The 19,846-nt window shown below is 45.3% G+C and overlaps 1 protein-coding gene across 6 annotated transcripts in view; it reads left to right on the top strand.

The window, feature by feature from the left end:
• Positions 1–19,846, top strand: part of FGF1 (fibroblast growth factor 1) — a 98,955-nt gene that overhangs the window by 28,499 nt on the left and 50,610 nt on the right. The window contains exon 3 of one of the 6 annotated variants that reach the window (XM_059174917.1): positions 4,457–4,506. The exons of the other annotated variants lie outside the window; for them this stretch is intronic. The gene's annotated coding sequence lies outside the window, so the exon portion shown is untranslated. The remainder of the gene's footprint in view (positions 1–4,456; positions 4,507–19,846) is intronic. 6 annotated transcript variants of the gene reach the window in all.

Below are 19,846 nucleotides of genomic sequence, written 5' to 3'. Positions count from 1 at the left end.
TGCTGTGAGCAAGGCCTGTACGCATGCTCAGTGACACAGACCCAGGGAGCCTCAGAGCCTCAGCGGCATCCTGGGCTAAAATTCCTGCCCTTAACCAGTTGGCAAGACCACCTCTGAAGAAGACAAGCCACTTTTGTCATCTGTTCCTTCTGACAGGTGGATAGCTGGGCAAACCAAAAACACAGTGGAGGTACCTGGCCTCAAGAAAAAAGAAAACCTCGCCTTGTTCTCCTTCACAGGGTCATCTGTGAGTTGGGCTCACTCTGATTCTTAAGCTCCCCTGAGCTCTGGGAGTGAGCTCAGGGGAGCTCTAGTTGCAAATTCAGCTGAGCCCTTTAGGAAGATCCTCCAAGATCTACCCATTCATTTTCAAACTCGTAAGCTTCCTCGGTCTTGGGTCTTTCTCTGACCCATCCTTCCCTTTTCCCCAATCTCTAGTGAGCAATTTGTGCTAGATTCTATGGCGTCATCCTTGACCCTGAACCTTATTCTGCCCATTTTTCTTGTCTCCTCCCATTTCTCCAAGTCTCTGACCCTGATCTGCCTTGCGCAAGAGCCATGGTCATGTCTTAATCAGTTCCTAGCCCTGCTTCACATCTCCTTCCCATTATGGGTTTTCTAGAAACCCTGCATATTAAAATGAAAACGTGGGGCCAAAGAGAGATGGAATGAGGAGGTTGTAAGTATGAGAAGAGTCAATTGGACTAGTTTTCTTGCTTTCATTTTTGACTCCAAGACCTCCATCACCCACCATGGGCTGTGTATCTACAAGCCGGCCCCTTGGTTTCCCAACAGTGTCATCATCATATATCTTGTTGCCCTCTCTCTTGACCTCTTGGCTGTCACTCCCATAATTTTCCATTTTGAAGAAGGCCATTGCACTGTAATGAAATCTTCCCCATCTCTTTAAAACACCATTGTTCCCTCTCCTCCCAGCCACTGAGTCACTCTTTCCCTTCCTATCTCTTTTTGAAGACTTCCCAACAGTGGACATGGAGGATGGTTCTTGGCGCTTTCCCCCTTCCCGATATTGCTCCCCACCTCAAGAAGAACTTAAAATCATAACTTGGAGTTGCCTCCTTGGAACCAGCAAAATCACTGGAGAGCACCCATTTTCTTTCTTTCTGGATTGACCTTCTACTCATTCATCCTCTATTGTTCACAATCTTTTTCTTAAAGATTCACAACTGTCTTAACTCAGCCCGACTTCGCACAAAGCCCTAGTAAGAGGAACTTTAACAGAATTTCTGCTTTCAATATATGCAAATCTTTAGTGAATGTTAGATATTACTTGTTTTCAGTGTTTCATCAAAGTGTTAAACCTTCTCGGTATAGGCTTCCCTTGCTGTAAGTTCCCCCCACCCCCAGCACAGAGACACAGCTGCTTTATTCATTCACTCCACACACCACGAAGCTGCAGTAAATACACATTGAGTAAATGATGAATAGCAGTCATCACTGGCCTTCTGTGTCCATTTGGTGTGTGAGCTCCATGAAAGCATCTGCTCATTCAATGATAGTTTGAGACCCTACCATGTGCCAGGCCTATGTTAAGCATGGTGGATATAACAATGAACAAAACAAAAGTCCCTGCTCTCTTAGAGCTTACCTTCTAATAGCACATAATTGCTTAAAAATCATTAAATAGGTATTTAAGTTACCTACTATCAGACTCTAATAAGTGTATTGGAGAAAGTACTGCAATGACTGGAAGTTGAACTCATATTTGTTCTAGGAGATATAAGGCACTGGGAAAGAGATTCAATGGGAGAATGAAATGAGCACATCTTTTCACAGCTTTCTTGAGATAATAATTTACATACCACACATTTCACTCATTCAAAGTGTCCAATGCAATAGCTCTCCTATTTTCACAGAGTTGTGCAACTCCGGCCACTATATCCCTTCAGGACATTTTCATCATACTAAAAATAACCCACACCTATTAAGCAGCCGCTCCCCATTCTACCCACCCCCAACCCCTGGCAGCCACCAAACTACTTTCTGCTTCTATGAATTTACCTACTCTGAACATTTCATACAAATGAATCATACAAAATAGAGTATATTGTGACCACCTCTGTTCACACTGCATAATGATTTCAAGGTTCATCTGTGTTGTAGCATGTTATCAGTACTTCATTCCTTTTTATATCTTAGTAATATTCCACTATGCCACTACACCATGTCTTATTTACCTAGTCATCATTTGATGGACATTTGGGTTATTTCCACTTTTTGGCTATTTTGAATAATGCCACTATGAACATTAAGGTACATGTTTTTGTATGAACATGTTTTCATTTCTCTTGGGTATATCCCTCGCAGTGGGATTGTAGGCTCGTATGGTTAACTCTCTGGATAACCACTTGCGGAAACGCTATATTGCTTTCCAAAGTGGCTATACCAATTTTACACTTCCATCAGCAATGTATGAGGGCTCCAACTCCCCCATATCCTTGCCAACACTTGTTAGTATCCATCTTTTGATGATAGTTGTCCTAGTGGGTGGGAAATAGTAACTCATTATGGTTTTGATCTGTACTTCCCTCATGGCTAATGATCTTGAGCAGCTTTTCACATGATGAGAATATAGCTGACACTTGAATGACATGGGGGTGAAGGAGGGCCGACCTCCTGTGCAGTCCGAAATCCATGTATAACTTCTGATTCCCCCAAAACCTAACTACTAATAGCGTACTGTTGATGAATGATAACATAAACAGTCAACCCATATTTTGTATATTCTATACTACATTCTCACAATTAACTAAGCTAGAGAAAAGAAAATGTTAAGAAAATCATAAGGAAGGGATATATATGTGGAAAAATCCACATATAAAAATCCACATATAAGTGGACCCATGCAGTTCAACCCCATGTTGTTCAAGGTGTTCTGCTGTATTCATATTACATCTGCAAGGCAGGCAGTTACTGACTTGGATCTCAGCATTGTGCCTGCACGTCAGGGGCTCAGTAACTGTCACTGAATGAACACAGGTGAGAATGAAGCAAAGAAAAGTGTCTTGAAAGACACTGGTGCTTTTAGCTATGGTAGGCCTAGAACAGGCATGGGTGCAAGAGGGAGAGTATCTGGCAAATATGAAGCAATGTATTTTGATCCCTCTCACCCCATCCTGTTGCCTTTAAACCATGCTCCATCTGGAGCCTCCTTCCCCAGAGGCTGGGTCAGGGAGCCTGTCACACAGAGCCAGGAAAGGAGAACACAGAATAAAGAGGACATATCGTCAGCTCAACTGTCAAGATTTGTGGAAGGAAGACTCACAGAATTGCTTGGCTTCCCATTTAATACAGCTAAGTCTAGGCCTAGAGAGAGACTGTAGCATTTCCACCTCTGTGTAGGGGGGATACCTGTCTGCTCCCAGAGCATCCGGAGGTGGAGGTGGAAAAAAAGGGATATGTGTGTGTGTGTGTGTGTAGGGGGTGGATGTAGTTTGGCTGAGGAAGCATCTGGATGAGCTGGGGGCAGCATGGCTGGCCTACAACACAGGGAGGCCTGGAGGGCTGAGAGTGTGGATGGGTGTGATCCAGGGCAAGTGGGCGTAACTCATACTCTGGACCTCCTGCTCTCCCTGCATGATGCAGATGCTGAGATGAGAGCCAGAGGTCACTGCAGGGTGACCCTGCTGTGGGGTTAGAGGGAGACCTCTTGGGCGGGGAGGCGAGAAGCCCATGGCCAGCAGGAGCCAGTCAGCCAAGGAGCCGCCCTGAACCCTGACCACACTGAGACAGACCAGAACCTTAACTTGAGCCATGAAGGCCCTGAGTGGGCAGTGTCAGGGCAGGCGAAGTGCTCCATGCTTGAGACCTTGGTCCCCAGAGGCCTGTGAATGAGGGTCTCAGCTCTTCTGATGAGAGACTCAGAGACCCTCACTCCCCTTAACACTAGATAATACTTCCAAAAGGAGTGAGAGGGTGGCTGAAGAGGGGGGAATCTCAGGGGCAGAGTTAGTCCTTAACAGCTGTGTTTAAATTCTTATACTGGACAATACTGAGCTGTTCTCAGCCACCTAACAGCCGAGGTCTTGTGAGGAAGTCCAGATCAGACAAAGAGAAACTACAGTCTCACTGCGTGATGTACCTTGTAACCCTGCCATCTGGCTCTATTTGTAGCTGGGTAGTGCGGCCTTGAACTAGTGTAACATAGGGCCATGGGAGCAGGGAAATGGTCAGAAGCTGATGGAAGCTGGATGGGTGTGTGTGTGTGTTGCTGCGTCTGTGGCCATTTCCATGCTTACTCTGAAGTCAGGAAGCATAGGAGCAAGAGAATTTCTCCTCTTCTACCAGAAAAATAGCTCCAAGTGCATGCCCTTTGTCGTCTTTGGCTAGGATTCTTCTAGAAGCTTTAGGAGGCATTTGGATGGGCCAGGCTGAAGAATCCTCAGTCCCATAAGAGCAGCACCTCCCAGTTGTTTGATTCCTTACTTTGTTTCAGATGCTGTGCTCTTATACGTTATCACTGAATCCTCCAGCCACCCTCTGAAAGTACGTACGGTTGTCAGTCATATTTTACAGATAAAGAAACTAAGGGCTTGGTGAGGTTCCCTAGGACCTACTGACCTCCCACCGTGGGTAGTGGCTGGACCAGTATTTGAACACCGTGATCCAGCCCCAGAGGCTGGACACTTAAGCACTGTGCACAGTGCCTCATGTTTTTCTGCCTTCAAAAATTCCCGTAGAATTAAAGCAAGATCCAGTTAAGGGCTGTTTATTGAGAAAAAAATTTTTAAATGTTACTGTTTTTATTTGTAAGACAAAATGCCTGCCTGGAATATAGTCAGTAATATTATAGTAACTTTATATGGTGACAGATGGTAATTACACATTATGGTGAGCATTTTGTAATGCATATAATTGTTGAATTACTATGTTGCATGCCTAAAACTATATAAAATTGCATGTCAATTCCACCTTAATAAAAAAAAATGCTTGCCCATTTCACAATAATAAGGATGATTAAATAGAAGAACAATGTGTAGCTAAAGTAGCAGAGAACCTGAGTGAGAATTCTTTTCCATCACTTTTCTCGCAGCACAAGCCAACTCCAGCAAACTCCAAGCCTCAGCTTTGTTGGTTATAAAATCATCTCCAAAAGACAGTAGAGCCAGCTCAGTTTAAAGCATATATGCTTTTTCACCCACCCATCTATCTACCTACTCACCCACCCATCCACGCATCCTATGCCTATCCATCACCCAGCCACCTACCTGTTCATCCACTCAACCACTATCCATTCATCCATCCATGCATGCATCTATCCACCCATCTACCCATACACCACCCAACTACCTATCCATCCATCCTTCTGTCCATCCATCCATCCGCCCACCCACCTACCCATCCATCCATCCATCCAACCACCCAGTTTTTCATCTCACAGTTATTGAGCCTACCATGTGCCGGGCACCAGGGACCCAAATGAACAAGCCAGTTCTTTCCTATGGGAAGATCATAGCTAGGGCAGAAACACCCCCGAGTATAGTGGATGCGAGTACTGATGGTGGTTCAGCCTGCATGGAGTGCAGAGTAGACAGGGAAAGGGACTGAAGAAAGGCCAGCATGAGAAGGAGAGATTTTGTCCGGAATGAACTACCCACTGCATTTTCTCTTCCTTCAGGTCTCAGCCTAAATGTCATCACCTCAAGGAGTCTTGCCTGCTTCTCCTAAAGTTAGCTTTACTCTTTATTCTTATAGTCCCTTGATAACTGAATTTTAGTTTGTCCTTTAAGGTGTGTGTACATGTTGGGGGTAGGAAGTCTGTAAGGTCCTAGGTACAGCATGGTCCCACAAAGGCAGGGATCACGACTTGTTCTCAACGAAGTGTCTTCAAGGCCTGACAAATAATGGTGCTCAGTTTGTTGCCTGAATGACTCAAGGCTGAAAGCAGACCACTGGACTTGGGCCGGCAGAGAGTGAAGAATATGGAAGGTCATTTGAGCAAGGATGAGGCTTGATCAGATTTGTGGTTTGGGAGGACAAGGCTGGAGATGTTGTGGATGACATGACAGTACCAAGCTATAGAAAGAAACAGTTGAAGCAATTGCTTTGGCTAGGGGTCAAGATTTTGCTGGCCTGACTCAAGATGGGGATGATAGGAAAGGAAGGAAATGAAATGTAAGGAATATGTAGGTCAAATCCTTAGGAGAGGCCTGTGGGTACTGAGGGAAAGGGAGTATGACTAAGGTCTGTGGTTTGGATTACTTTGTAACCACTGTACTGTCATGAATGAAGGCAGAGGTTACCTGGGATTTGGGAGACGAGAGCAGAACCCGAGGCAGGCAAGGACACTCAGGGAGATAAGGAGAGCACATACACCAAGGACAGACCCCTGATGGATGCTGGAATTCAAAGGATGGCTAAAGGAAAAGAAGCCAGGACAGGATGCTGAACAAGGGCAGTTAAAGAGAAAGGAGAAAACTTAGAATCTGGTGCTACTGTTGAAACTAAACAGAGAAGAAGAGTATAAAATGGGATCAAACGCTCCACTGCCCAGGGGGTCAGGAGAGTCCGTAAGACAGTGGTAGAGATCCTGGGTCCAGCTGATGCTCAGTTCCAGCCATGTAGGAAGGTGGGTGTACTGGGCCAGATCTTCCGGTGGTTAAAGAAAAGAGAGACAGCAGGAATTCTAGGGCAGATCTCCCAATATCAAATCCGTCAAGAATAAACACAACCAAACATGTGACCCTAGCCACCTACATAGCCTCGGGCCACATCTGGCTCAGGGGTCACAAGTCTGCAATCCTGTTATTGGAGAAGGTTATGGGCACTTTATTTATTTATTTATTTATTTTGAAAAAGATCTTATTTACTTGTTTGACAGACAGAGATCACAAGTAGGTAGAGAGACAAGCAGAGAGAGAAGGGAAAGCAGGCTCCCCGCCGAACAGAAAGTTTGATGCAGGGCCTGATCCCAGGACCCCGGGATCATGACCTGAGCCGAAGGCAGAGGCCTTAGCCCACTGAGCCATCCAGGTGCTCTGGTTATGGGCACTTTAAGTAAAAGAGGGGTAGAAGGAGGACTCCAGAGGACTGACGATGATGGAGAGGTGCTGGGGCTCTGGCTTCCTCTGGGAAGCCAGGCCCTGCGGGATAGAAGAGGACCCAGGGCAGAGGTGGGTACAGTAGGAAGGATTCCCCAGGAGGAGGGATTTAGCAAGTTTGGGGGCAGAAGGGAAAGACTGAGTGAATAGTATTCTTGCCCTCTTTTCAGAGGGCTTCAAAAGTGGTACTAGTTTTTCCTTTAAATCAGAAAAATATCTGCAAAAAAACCCAAAAGAAATGGGAGTTCCTCCTCACCCACCCCATCCCATTCTCCAGAGCTAATAATTGTTTTAGGTTTCTAGCCACGTATAATTTTAAAAATAAGTTACAGAATAATTCCACATATGTTATCCTAGGGCTTCCTTTTTTCCCCACTCATCTATGTCCGTATGTGTCCAGGTCTCTTTTTTAAGGCTGCCTGGTATTTGCTTGGCTGTACAACTTACCATTCTATGATTGGTACACGTGGTTTCCAATTTCCTGCTCTTATTTAAGCAGGATTTTTAAAAGGATTTTATTTATTTGAGAGAGAGAGAGTGTGTGTGCGCAAATTGGGGGAGGGTAGGAGCAAAGGGAGAGGGACAAGCCAACTCCAAATGAGGATGAACCTGACACGGGGCTTGATCCCACCACCCTGAGATCGGGACCTAAGCAGAAACTTAGGAGTCCGATGCTTAACCAACTGAACCACCCAGGTGCTGCTCCTGCTATGATGAACAGTGCTGCTGTGAACCTCCTACAGGGACCTCTGCACACTGGTGTGAGTCCCGTCATAGGACAAATTCTTAATATTAAATGTGCCAGCCACAGAGTCTGTACGGAGTGTGCTGTCTCTTCCACGTACTTGTTGAATCTGTCTGCTTGTCCCTCAGGGCCCAGGAATAAAAAATGTAGGGAAAAAGATGTTTCCCAAGATGTTTGTAAATGGAAACGAGGCTTTGAAGTATCTTTTAAACTTTACAGTTGATGAATACACAGCTTTCTTTTTAATCAAGGTGTTGTGGGTAAGGACCGCAACGTGCATGGCTAGGTTCCTCTTCCTCACTAACTTGACAAATACAGAACACATCTATATAACTCTCCGAAAGATAAAGTCAGTTTCCCCTTCTTAATTTGATCATCCATTTTCTAGATGTAGGATCGATATTTTAAAATACTGATTCCAGAGGGCCCATTAAACACATTAAAAGAGTTCCTGGTGTGGGAAATTTGTCCACAGATTTCAGAATGACCAAAGGTTGAGGGCCATTAAATTTTTTTGTTTAAACATGATTATACTTTTGGGTTTTGGTACTTAATCTGTGAAATCATCACTTTAGTTATACTTTCAGAAGAGGCTTCTTTGGCACAGAGGGAGAAAATTCTCTCTTATTCCTACAGAGAATGTGAAAACATGGAAAAGAAACAAGACATAACATAAACAGCTTCTTCTGGAGACCTGCTAGTTGGGCCCAGCCCCTGGCACACTTAGCTTGGAGCGCCCTCTTCTGGACGTGGGCTCCGCAGCACCATCCGGGGCCCAGCCCAGGAAGGGCAGGCAGACAAGTCTGATTTTCAAGTTTGGATAGCTGCTCTAATCTTCCAATTCCAACTTCAGCACATCCTTCTTCTACCTCAGCCACTAATACCCCGAGATGTTCTTTATCAATGTTTGTGCTATATTATCAGGTTACAGAGGACTCTGCCTCCTCTTCAAAAACAACTCCTTTGTTGTTATTTAAAGCAAAACAAAACAAAACAAAACACCCTCTGATCTGATTTAAGCCACTGGGATTCCACTTAACACTGTTCACTCTCAGAAATAAATTTATAGGGGCGCCTGTTAAGTGTCTGCCTTAGGCTCAGGTCATGATCCCAGGGTCCTAGGCTAGAGGCCCACATCAGGTTTCCTGCTCAGTAGGGACCCTGCTTCTCTCTCTCCCTCTGCCTACCACTCTGCCTACTTGTGCTATCTGTCAAATAAATAAACAAAATCTTAAAAAAAAAAAAAAAGGATTAAAAAAGTACATTCATAAGTTTGGACAAACGGGAACTAGGTCTAGAAGCCAAAGGAGAATGGCAAATAGTTCTATGTCTCATTACCTAATACACCGGAGCAATATATGCTTCGAATGAAGGCTTTCTGTCCCACTCTAGAACGCTGTCAGAACCTTCAGTTAGCCTCCTATTTCCTGAATTAATTAAACAAGTATCGGCAAAGCAAATTTTATGTACATGTCAGGGAGTGTGCTAGGAGCTGTTTCACAGTGGGGGACAAGGCAAGGGTATTGTCCCTTCAATCAAACATGTGGGATAACTAGGTAGTGTTTTTATTGCAAAATGCCTGGCAATCTACAAGCATCATAATGGGTCACTGGAGCTTCAGTGTCTTTCACATTACTGTTAATCTATCATGTGCTACTATTAAATTTAACTAGGTTAATCCTCTTACTCAGAAAATGGTTTCCCTCGAACTTCTTAAAAGGGACTATTCAAACCTCCAAGGAACATACTCATGATGTGTTATGATAGGAAGGAGGAGGCAGGATGAAAGCAAACAGCTGCGTGTTTTCCTTGGAACCAGGGTGGGCAGAGCTGAGGCCGGGCCCTGCTTGGATGTGGGAGCCTGTGGCCTCCTGGCATCATCGTCTCAAAACTCTCCTGGGTGAGCCCCAGGCCTGTCGCCCACGACCTGCCCTTTGTCCTGCTCATCCCCCAGTCAGAGGAGAAGCCCCGTTTGTTCTCTCTCCCTCCACTCCATCCCCTTCTTTCTCTGAGGTGTGGAAGCCCTACGACTCATATGTCAGACAGAGGGGTGCCAGGTCCTGGACAGGGCCAGCCCCCAAGAGGAGGGGTTCTTCCACGTAACCAGACCAAAGCATTTCCAGAGTCAAAGTCAGCAACGACAGCAGGGGGAGGCAAGGTCATCCAAGGTCATCCAGCCAGGCAAGGTCATCCAAGAGAGATAAGGAAATGACGCAAGGCCGCCAACTGTAAGGAGGCCAAATCCCCACATGATTGTCAGTGAGATTCCAGTAGTTATGTCTGCTCCACTTTTCCTCAACTTCAGCTGAACCTCTGAGCTGAAGATGTCCCTTCTTTCTCCCTTCTCTTGGATTAGTAACTGTAATACGATGCTTCTTTGGGGAAGTCATGGGTCCCTCTATTCTGTGATCCAAATTACAAGGAACTTGGCTTAAAACTATAAGAAACTTAGCTTTAAAAATCTCACCTTGCCTCTAAAATCCCTCCAGATCTCCAAGGGTGAGGGGGTGGGTTCAGAATAACTATACTCTGTGGGCTCACCCCATCCTAAGCTCTGAGTTTTCAGGGGTGCTTTCCCCAGTTACTCTATCCCACTAAAACCAGTACATTCAGTTCAACTCACCAAATATTTACTGAGCTGAGTACCGTGTTAGAAAAAGACCCGGATGCTGCCCTCAGGAAAATCACAGATCAAGAGATGAGAAAGATGAATAAATAAATCCGTCCAGTGCAGTGTGGTAAGTGCAATGACAGAATTACCTACAAGGCAGCACTTTCAAGCCACAGCTCTCACAGAGTTGGGGTCTGAAGAGAGAGTCAGACGTTAATCAGAAAACTGTGCACATAAAAGCAGTTTAGTTCTGACACTACCCTTGATGAGAGGCAGGCAGCGCCAACTGAGTTTTAATGGGGCACCCTGCCCCGCCCGGGGTGTGAGGGAGGGGATCCAGTGGAGCCTCCTTCAAGAATCACAGAGAGATCTGAAAGACAGATCAGGGAAGATTAAGTGTACGGTACCGGAGTGAACTGTGGCCCAAGCATCAAGAAGAGCTTGTGCAAAGGAACTGTGGCAGGAGAGCACAGTGATCCAAGGCATCAAACCAATACTGGTATGGCTAGAGCCCAGGGTGGGAAGGGGCATGCATGGTGGCTGGGCCAGGGAAGTCGGCAGGATCCCACATACTGTGTGGTCAGTCGTGGACTTGGCTCAATTCCCCATCTGTATCAAGGGATCAGAGCAGCACCCGCCTTGTAGGAACCAGTAAATCCCATTTAGCACTTGGAGGCAGGGGGTATGCTCTAAGCACCGGCTTCTCTTACTATTGCCAGTGCCATCCTCATCATCTCACCAGGACGAGCCCACAGATGAGGGCCCTGCTGGCCCAGGTCAGATATTTCTTTTTGATATGACACACTGGCTCTGTGGCCATAGTTCCTCAGAGGTCTCAGAGACCACAGAAATTAGCATAAATCCTATAAGAGTAACCACTGGCTTTCTGGAGACATTCTGAATGAATGACCGGCTGGGCTGCTGACCACAGGGCTTAAAAACAACCACCAAGAGTTTATCCTCAAATACCCAGAAAAAACCGAGACAGAGGAAGGAGGATGGTGCCTCCTGAGAGAAAGCCATCTATAAATGGAAAATTACCCTGAAAGCAAACAAATCTTATTTGATGTGAACCCATTTTTGACTCTGTCTGGAAATCCAGGGCAGAAGGAAGTGGAAGGGACAGGGAGTGAGCAGGTGTGCCCAGGCTGAGGCTGCCTGCTGGGGACCAGTGGGTACTATGACCAGGATGATGAGGAAGGGTTAGAGCCGGCTGCCAAGGCACCCACACCTCGGGCCAGACACTGGACAGACCCAGACACTCCTGGGCTGCTTCTGAGCTGTGACGCACGCCCGGGCTGCAGATGTTGGCCCAGGCTGCAGTAGGGAGCAGGGAGATTGGGGGAGGGGGAACTTGGGAGAAACTCAGGAGAAACTTCAGGGGTTTATAACGAGCAGAGCTCCTGGGCACCTCTGTTTCCTAACATGGGCTGTTATAGCATCAGGGGGATAACATATCTGGTAAGTGCTGAGTAGATGCTACCCTCACCAATCAACCAGTACTCTCTTCAGAGCAGCTTAGAGCCACCATTAACCATGGCTCTTAACTCCAGACCTACAAGCCGTTTGCTGCGTGGCTCAAGCAGATTTCTCAACATCTCAGTGCCTCATAGTTCTCCTTAGAAGAGAATCGTGACCCTCTGATTTAAATGGCTCCACTTCAGAAACATCAAAAATAACAAGAGGTTAACATTTGGTGATATGTTTTCTCTATGTCCCAAATACTGGTAAGAACATTCCTGAAGGTTAGAGCCTCAGGACTAAAACCTGGAGTCAGACAGTTGGGTTTGAATTCCAGACGGTTTCTTTCCTGGATGTGTGGCCTTGACCCATTATTTAACCTCCCTGCATCTGTCAGGGAAGGGGCTTGGGATTGTTCATAATACCGATGTCACAGGTCTCAGGAAGGATTGGATGAGGAAAAGCACAAGGAGGCAGTTACCAGGGTGGCTGGTCCCCAGCACTTCAAACTTCCATGCTTATCGTTATTATGCCCTCTCTCAGCCTCTGTGACCCAGAGCCCTGTCTTACGGCCCAGGAGATTGAGGCTAAGAAAAGGTAACACGTCCACGCGATGGAATACTATTCAGCCCTAACAAGAGATGAGCTATCCGCCAGGAAAACATGGGAAAGAAACTTACATACATGTTATTGAATGGAAGAAGCCAATCTGAAAAGGCTGCACAGTGTGTGATCCCAACTGTATGACATTCTGGAAAAGGGAAAACTAAGGAAGCTAAGGAAGCAGTAGAAAGATCCGTGGTTGCTGCCGGGAGGGCTTCTTGGGGGAAAATGAACAGGAACAGCACAGAGGCTTTTTAGGGGGTAAAACTACTCTGTATGATACTACAATTTGCATATATGTTCTTATGTATTTGTCCAAACCCTTCGAATGCCCAGCACCAAGTGAGCCTGATATAAACTACCGACTTTGGAAGATTAATATGTGTCAGTGTGGGCTTATCACTGTAACAAATGCACAGCTCCTGCGGGGCTGTTGCTAATGGCGGAGACAGTGCATGGTGGGGGGCAGATAGGAACCCTCTGAATTTTGCCTTGAACTTAAAAACTGCTTTTAAAACATAAAGTTTATTTATCAAAAAGAAAAAAAAAGTTAAGAGAGAGGCAGATCTGGGACTCAGACCTCTATATGTGAACTGTAAGCCAGGGGTCTTGACCTCTGCCCACAGCTATGTGGGCTCCTGGCGGCTGATGCAAGTCACAGGAGAAAGGTGGGTTGAGATACAGGGAGGCAAGCTGGTGGGCACGCCTGGGTCAATTTTCCCTGTTCCTTGTCTGTGGATGGGGCCCCTACCCCACCCCTGCAGCCCTTTCCCCTCTGCCTCCTGCCCCCTTGCCTCTTATCACTGGCCCTGCCAGGAGGTGCTTATGGGGAAGGGGGGTTGATACTGCTGTGTTACCAACGCCCCTGTGTTAATACACACTCAGCTCCTCCACAGGGATAATTCAGGCCATGTTCGTGCTATGAGGAAACGTGGGTGTGTGAAGCTATACATACACATTTACATGTAAAGTTTAAAATGTTCACCCTTTGGGACTCAGCCCCCCACCTCCAACAATTCAGGCACTCCCCATTATCCACTATAATGCATCTCTAGAACCTGCATCTTACGGCTGACTTTCTGTGTTAATCACACTTTCCTATGAGAATAACGGAGCAGCTGAGGGTTACATACTGAAGATCTCCATCTCTGTGATATGAAAGCGACATCTGGTTACTATAAACCTCAGTTGTAGTTTCAACAGTGGGCTATGACCCAAATTACATGTGTATCTATGGGTTACAAAAGGAGGATAATGATTAACACTCACCACCACTATCTGCATTAAGTGGCCATCTAAGAAGTTTCAAGTTCTGGGTTAAGCGGGTTATGTGCCGTAAGTCATTTGATCTTCACAACGTTCTTTTCAGTTAGGTATTATTATATATTGTAGATGATGCTCAGAGAGGTTGTGTGACTTTCCAAGGACACACACTACGCGGCAGACTCCTCAGAGTTTTGTTTTGTTTTTTAAGATTTATTTATTTATTTATTTGACAGAAAGAGAGAGAGAGAGAGAGAGACAGAATCACAAGTAGGCAGAGAAGCAGGGGGCAGGGGGAAGCAGAGAGCCTGATGTGGGGCTCTATCCCAGGACCCTGGGATCATGACCGGAGCCGAAGGCAGAGGCTTATTAACCCACTGAGCCACTCAGGTGCCCTCTCAGAGTTATTTTTAACTGCCATGGACTTAACTGCCAACTGTCCTGGACTTTTGAACTTCCTGCATATTTTCTTGACAAATCTGCATAGATTTCCCCCTCCCTTCTACTCCAAATCTCATGTCCTAGCACAGTGCCTGGCACAGGGGAGCTGTCAATCAATGCTACTCTCCATCTCTCCCCTGAACAACCCCCTCCATCCCCACTCCCTCTCAGAAGAACCATCTCTCTCAGGTACTTCCCAAACTGGAGGATGCCTAAGCATCACCTGGAGAGGTTTATTATAGTGTAGACTCAGAAGGTCTGAAGCAAGGCCCAGAATCTGCATTTATCAGATGCCCCATGTCATTCTAACGTTGGTGTTCCTTGGATCATATGTTGAGAAACACTAATCAGCAGGTTTCCAGAGAAAATTAATTTTTCTTATTTAAAACATCTGCTAAAATAAGCACCTGCACCCCACTGTTTATAGCAGCAATGTCCATAATAGCCAAACTATGGAAAGACTCCAGATGTCCTTGACAGATGAATGGATAAGATGATGTGAGATATATCTATATATCTATATACCTATAGATATATAGATATATAGATATGATGGCTGAGTACTATATGGAATAGTACTCAGCCATCAAAAAGAATGAAATCTTGCCATTTACAATGACGTGGATAGAATTAGAGGGCATTATGCTAAGCAAAGTAAGTCAGAGAAAGGCAAGTATCATATGATTCCATTCATATGTGGTATGTAAGAAACAAAGCAGATGAACATAGGGGAAGGGAAGAAAAAATAAAATAAGACAAAAACAGACAGAGATGAACCACAGAGACTCTTAATTATAGGAAACAAACTAAGGGTTGCTGGAGGGGAGCGGGGTAGGGAGATGATGTCATTGGGTGATGGGCATTAAGGAGGGCACTTGATGGAATGAGCAGTGGGTGTTCTATGCAACTGATAAATCACTAAATTCTACTTCTGAAACTAATAATACACTGTACATTAATTAAATTGAATTTAAATAATTTTTTTAAAAAACATCTGTTAAAAATATAAATGGTAAAAAATTCAGAAAGTTCAAAAGAGGGGCAGCTGGGTGGCTCAGTCAGTTAGGCATCTCCCTTCAGCTAAGATGATCCCAGGGTCCTGGGATCAAGATCCATGTCAGGCTCCCTGCTCGGTGGGGAGTCTGCTTGTCCCTCTGCCCTTCCCCCCAACTCATGCTCATGCTTTCTCTCTCTCTCTCTCTTTCTAATAAATAAATAAAATCTGGAGAAAAAAAAGTAAGTTCAAAAGAGTAGACAGTAAAAAATACATCTCTCCATGTACAAGGTTGTTCAGAGCAATGGTTTCAATGAGGGAAAAACACACAGATGTCTATCCCTACAGAATATATGCAAATACGGTGTAGGTTATTTTTAAGATCGGAGCTTACTTACAGAGTTTACTTACATATTTGCTGACGTATCTGTATGGGTGTATACACGTGGAGATGTCAGATATAAGGTGAGTGAATAAAAGCCATCTGCAAACCCAGAGAGTTTATGCGCATTATACAGCCCCCCCTAAATTCCTAATAGTAGTTGCATCAGAGGAAGAGAGAAATACTATGTAAAAGAAAAATGGGGAACCTCAATTCTCCGATGTTTTATTTTACATATTAAAAAGATCTGAAGTAAATTTGAGAAAATGTTAACATTTGTTAAATCTGGGCAGAGTGTACACAGGTGCTTCTTCTTATTATTTTTTGTTTTTCTTAAATAAAAAAGAAAGCTGTCCCTGGTTCCCCTGCTCACCATTTCCTTCCCCAGAGGCAGCCTGTTATTTTTCCTTTGTCCCTGTCTAGGTCAGTCTCAGCATTAACAAAGGCCTGAGTCTAATCTCCTTTCTTCATCTGATTCTCTCCTACCCACATCAGGACCCGGTCTTATCAATTTAATTCTCTTTGGATCTTCAATCTGTTCAGTCGCTTTTGCTGCAGGGGTTTCTTCTTCTTGACAAACATTCTCAGATCTCTCATTTGAGAAAAGAGAGACCTTACTCCCTTCTTACTCCCTCAAGACAAGAATATTCTTTTGGGGGTACCTGGATGGCTCAGTGGGTTAAAGCCTCTGCCTTCGGCTCAGGTAATGATCCTAGGGTCCTAGGATGGAGCCCCACATCTGGCTCTCTGCTCAGCAGGGAGCCTGCTTCCTCCTCTTTCTCTCTCTGCCTGCCTCTCTACCTACTTGTGATCTGTCAAATAAATAAAATCTTTAAAAAAAAAAGAAAGAATTTTCTTTTGGTGGGATCCCAGGCGTTCCTGGGAGGGTTGTGTGGGCTCACCACTCCCAGCTACTTATGGCCATGCAAACCTCTTGTCACCTCTCCTGGCTCCCCTAACCACCCATCTCTGGAGACAGAACTCAAAAGACTTTTCTGTAAATCAGATACATTTGGCAGTCCCTTTCTTGACCTTGTCCCCTGCCCGGACTTTTGGAAACATTCCTAATCCGTCTCTTTTCTCACTTTTGCACCTCAGCTCCCCTCCTCTCACACCATCCTGGGGCTCTCCTATGGTCCACCAACTCTGTCTTCTCTTCTCTCTTGTTTTTCTCTCCACTGACGACCTTACCAAGCCCCTAGATGGCAACCCTCAATGTGCATTTTGGGGAAGAGGCCTACTTCCTCTTGAATTCTCTTTCTGTGGCTTCAGAACCATCTTTCCAACTGTCTGAGGGTCATGCCCACCTCAAAGTCCTACCAGTAGAACAAACTCATCCTGCCAAGTTCAAAGTACTTATAGTAAGTAATTCTGCCATTTCTGCTAGGTCAGTTCTTCCTAAATTTAATATGCGCACAAGAGACCTTGGGCATCTTGTTGAACTGCAGCTTCTGGTTCTCTAAGTCTCGGGTGGGGCCTCAGAGTGTGTATTTCTAACAAGTACCTGGGTGATGCCTGTGGCCCCCTCCCCCGACACACACAAATAGTAAGATGCTAGAGAGATTTCCATTCTCCAGGTCAGGGCTCTCAACTCTGTCTTAAATTTAGAACTACCTGCTAGGTATAATATGGTTGAAAAATATGCACACAGGTAGAAGATTCAAATTAATTAACTCTTCTTTTGCTTGGCCCCAACCCAGACAATTAGAACTAGAATTAGAATTAGAATTAGAATTAGAATTAGAATTAGAATTAGAATTAGAATTAGAACTTCTGGGTGAGTGGCCTGGGCCACCTGCATTTCATGAATAACTACAAAGTATCTGTGTGGGCTAGGACTGTGTGAAACACTGAAAGTGGTAAGAAAAAGCCCCTGTGGAGCTTACCTGTTAGTGGAAGTAGTGGTGATGAACAGAAAAATAGACATTGATATTGAAGAACATTTCAGATCAGTGCTAGGAAGGAAAGAGTGAGCGAGTAGAGAAAATCTGAGAAGGGGCTGTCTTAATTAGGGTGGTCAGGGAAGGCCCTTGTGCAGAGAGGACATCTGAGCTGAGAAATGGACATGTAAAAGTCTGAGGACAGAGAAGCATTTCAGGCTGAGGGAACAGTGCTTCAGGGAGACAGAAGAGCACATGCAAACCTACTGCAGCAGGTCCATGCTTGGTGAGGAAGGGAAGTCAAGTCAGTGGCGTAGGTGGAGCGCAATGAACAAGGGAGGAGAGGTGAGCCATGAGGTTGCGGGAGGCTGGAGGCTGATCATGGGCCTGTGGAGCACCATCTTCCCAAGAACAGAGCAACAGTAAGCCTCTGGAGGGTTTTCCCCAAGCGAGGCGATGTCATCTGACTTAAGCAAGCTGCTGGAGGAGATCAAGGGTTAAAACAGGAGGCAGGTGTGACTGGTGGCTTGGAACACGGTGGGAGTAATGGAGAACCCAGAAGAGGGCAGACGGAGGATCGAGCCTAGAGCAAGAAATAATAGAACTTGCTAATGAATGGAATGGGCTTAGGGGAAATAAAGACAGAAAAGGACGTCTCTGTTTTTCAGCTGAAACATTGTGGACATTTACCAAGATCTGAAATACTTGAGAAAGGGAGGCTGGAGGACTGGGTGGGGGGAAATCAACAGTTATGTCTGGGTCATCTTAGGATAATGACTGGACATCCAAGTGGAGATGCTGAATAGGAAGTGGGACTTAAGATCTGTCTAGATTATCTTTCCAGCCTTACTCCTCACCCCTGAGAACCCATTCTCTATGAGCCAGTCCTAATTCAGAGTATCCTGATCCTGGTTCTCACCATGCATTTTCCTAATTCTGTCCCTTCCCATGCTGTATCCTCTATCTAATCTTGGCCTTTTGAGACCCTAGTCCTGTATTATAAACCATCTCAAGTAACCACGGCTCCCTCATATCTGTCATCAGTGAGCTGTGCCTCCTGGGGACTCCCATTAAACCCTGATGCCTCGTTTGTGACATCAGTCACATTCCCTCCCACCCCCCATGAGTTGTTCGTATAAATTTACCTGCCCTGCTGGGCTGTAAGTTCCTAGAGGGCAAGACTTGCCTCCTACTCTTCTACTGCATCTTCCATGATATCTACACATATACACATGATATCCAGAAATACACCCAGCACATAGAAGGCTACTCATTGAAAGTGTTGAATAAATGAGGATTAGGACATGTTCTGAGATGATCATCTGAGGTTAATCTATTCATCAGTGATCAAAGGTGACAGGTTTTCTTACTTCTGGAGGAACTTATGACTGCTAAGTCTCTGGGTCATTGGTATAGAACCACCTAGTATGATGCTAAAAGTCTTGACACACATATGCCACTGTTTGTCTCTAAATAGTACTACATGCTTTAGACCAAGAGTATATCCTTTTTAAAAACTCTGAATCTCAGGGCACCTGGCTGGCTCAGTGTGTTACGCGTCAGCCTTCAGCTCAGGTCATGATCCCAGGATCCTGGGATCGAGCCCTGCATCAGGCTCCCTGATTGGTGGGGAGCCTGCTTCTCCCTCTCCCTCTGCCTGCTTCTCTGCCTGCTTGTGCTCTCTCTCCATCTTTCTAATAAATAAAATCTTTAAAAAAAAAAATAAAACTAAACTCTGAATCTCATGTGTGAACTCACTGAAGAGGTCTATTATTGGAAAAGCTGGTGGTACATTCTTTCCTAAGACAAAAACTACCTTTGTAATTATCACTACTGCTGCCCAAGGCCCAAGTTTCTAAGACTGGACTGTGGTCTGCTTTGCTTTCTATGGGTGCATGTCTCTTATGGTGGGGCATGAGACACTGGTGTTGAGTCCAGTTCAATTTATAGCCTCATGCCCATTTTGTCCAGGAGGTTTCATTATAATCAGGTTGATTTATTACAGTGCATTTTTGCCTTGTGGTATGCAAGGCATGGATTCTGTGCTGGGGAAGACACAATGACAGGTCAGACACTGAGCAGTGGGATCTGGGTACACAAGCTGGCAGACAGCGAGAAAGTAAGAGAACAAGACAGAAATGGAGAGTAGCGACCACAAAGGGAAGCTGGGCTGTAGTCAGAGTTCACAGGGCGCGCCAGAGGTAAGGGATCACTCCTGCAAGAAGGGCCTGGGGGCTAAGTGAGCCTAACAGAGAAACAAAACCAGAAAGGATGGCGAAGTAATGGAGGCTCTGGGAGGCAAATGGTCAAAGCACATCGTCAGTTCTAGCAGCCATCATCTACTGAGCATTGAGTATGTGCCAGGCATTGTGATAAAAGCTTTATAGAGATCATCTGATTTACTT

The sequence above is a fragment of the Mustela lutreola genome, chromosome 5, assembly GCF_030435805.1.
Source record: "Mustela lutreola isolate mMusLut2 chromosome 5, mMusLut2.pri, whole genome shotgun sequence".
In the NCBI taxonomy this organism is placed as follows: Eukaryota; Metazoa; Chordata; class Mammalia; order Carnivora; family Mustelidae; genus Mustela; species Mustela lutreola.
This window is presented reverse-complemented; position numbering and strand designations above follow the sequence as displayed.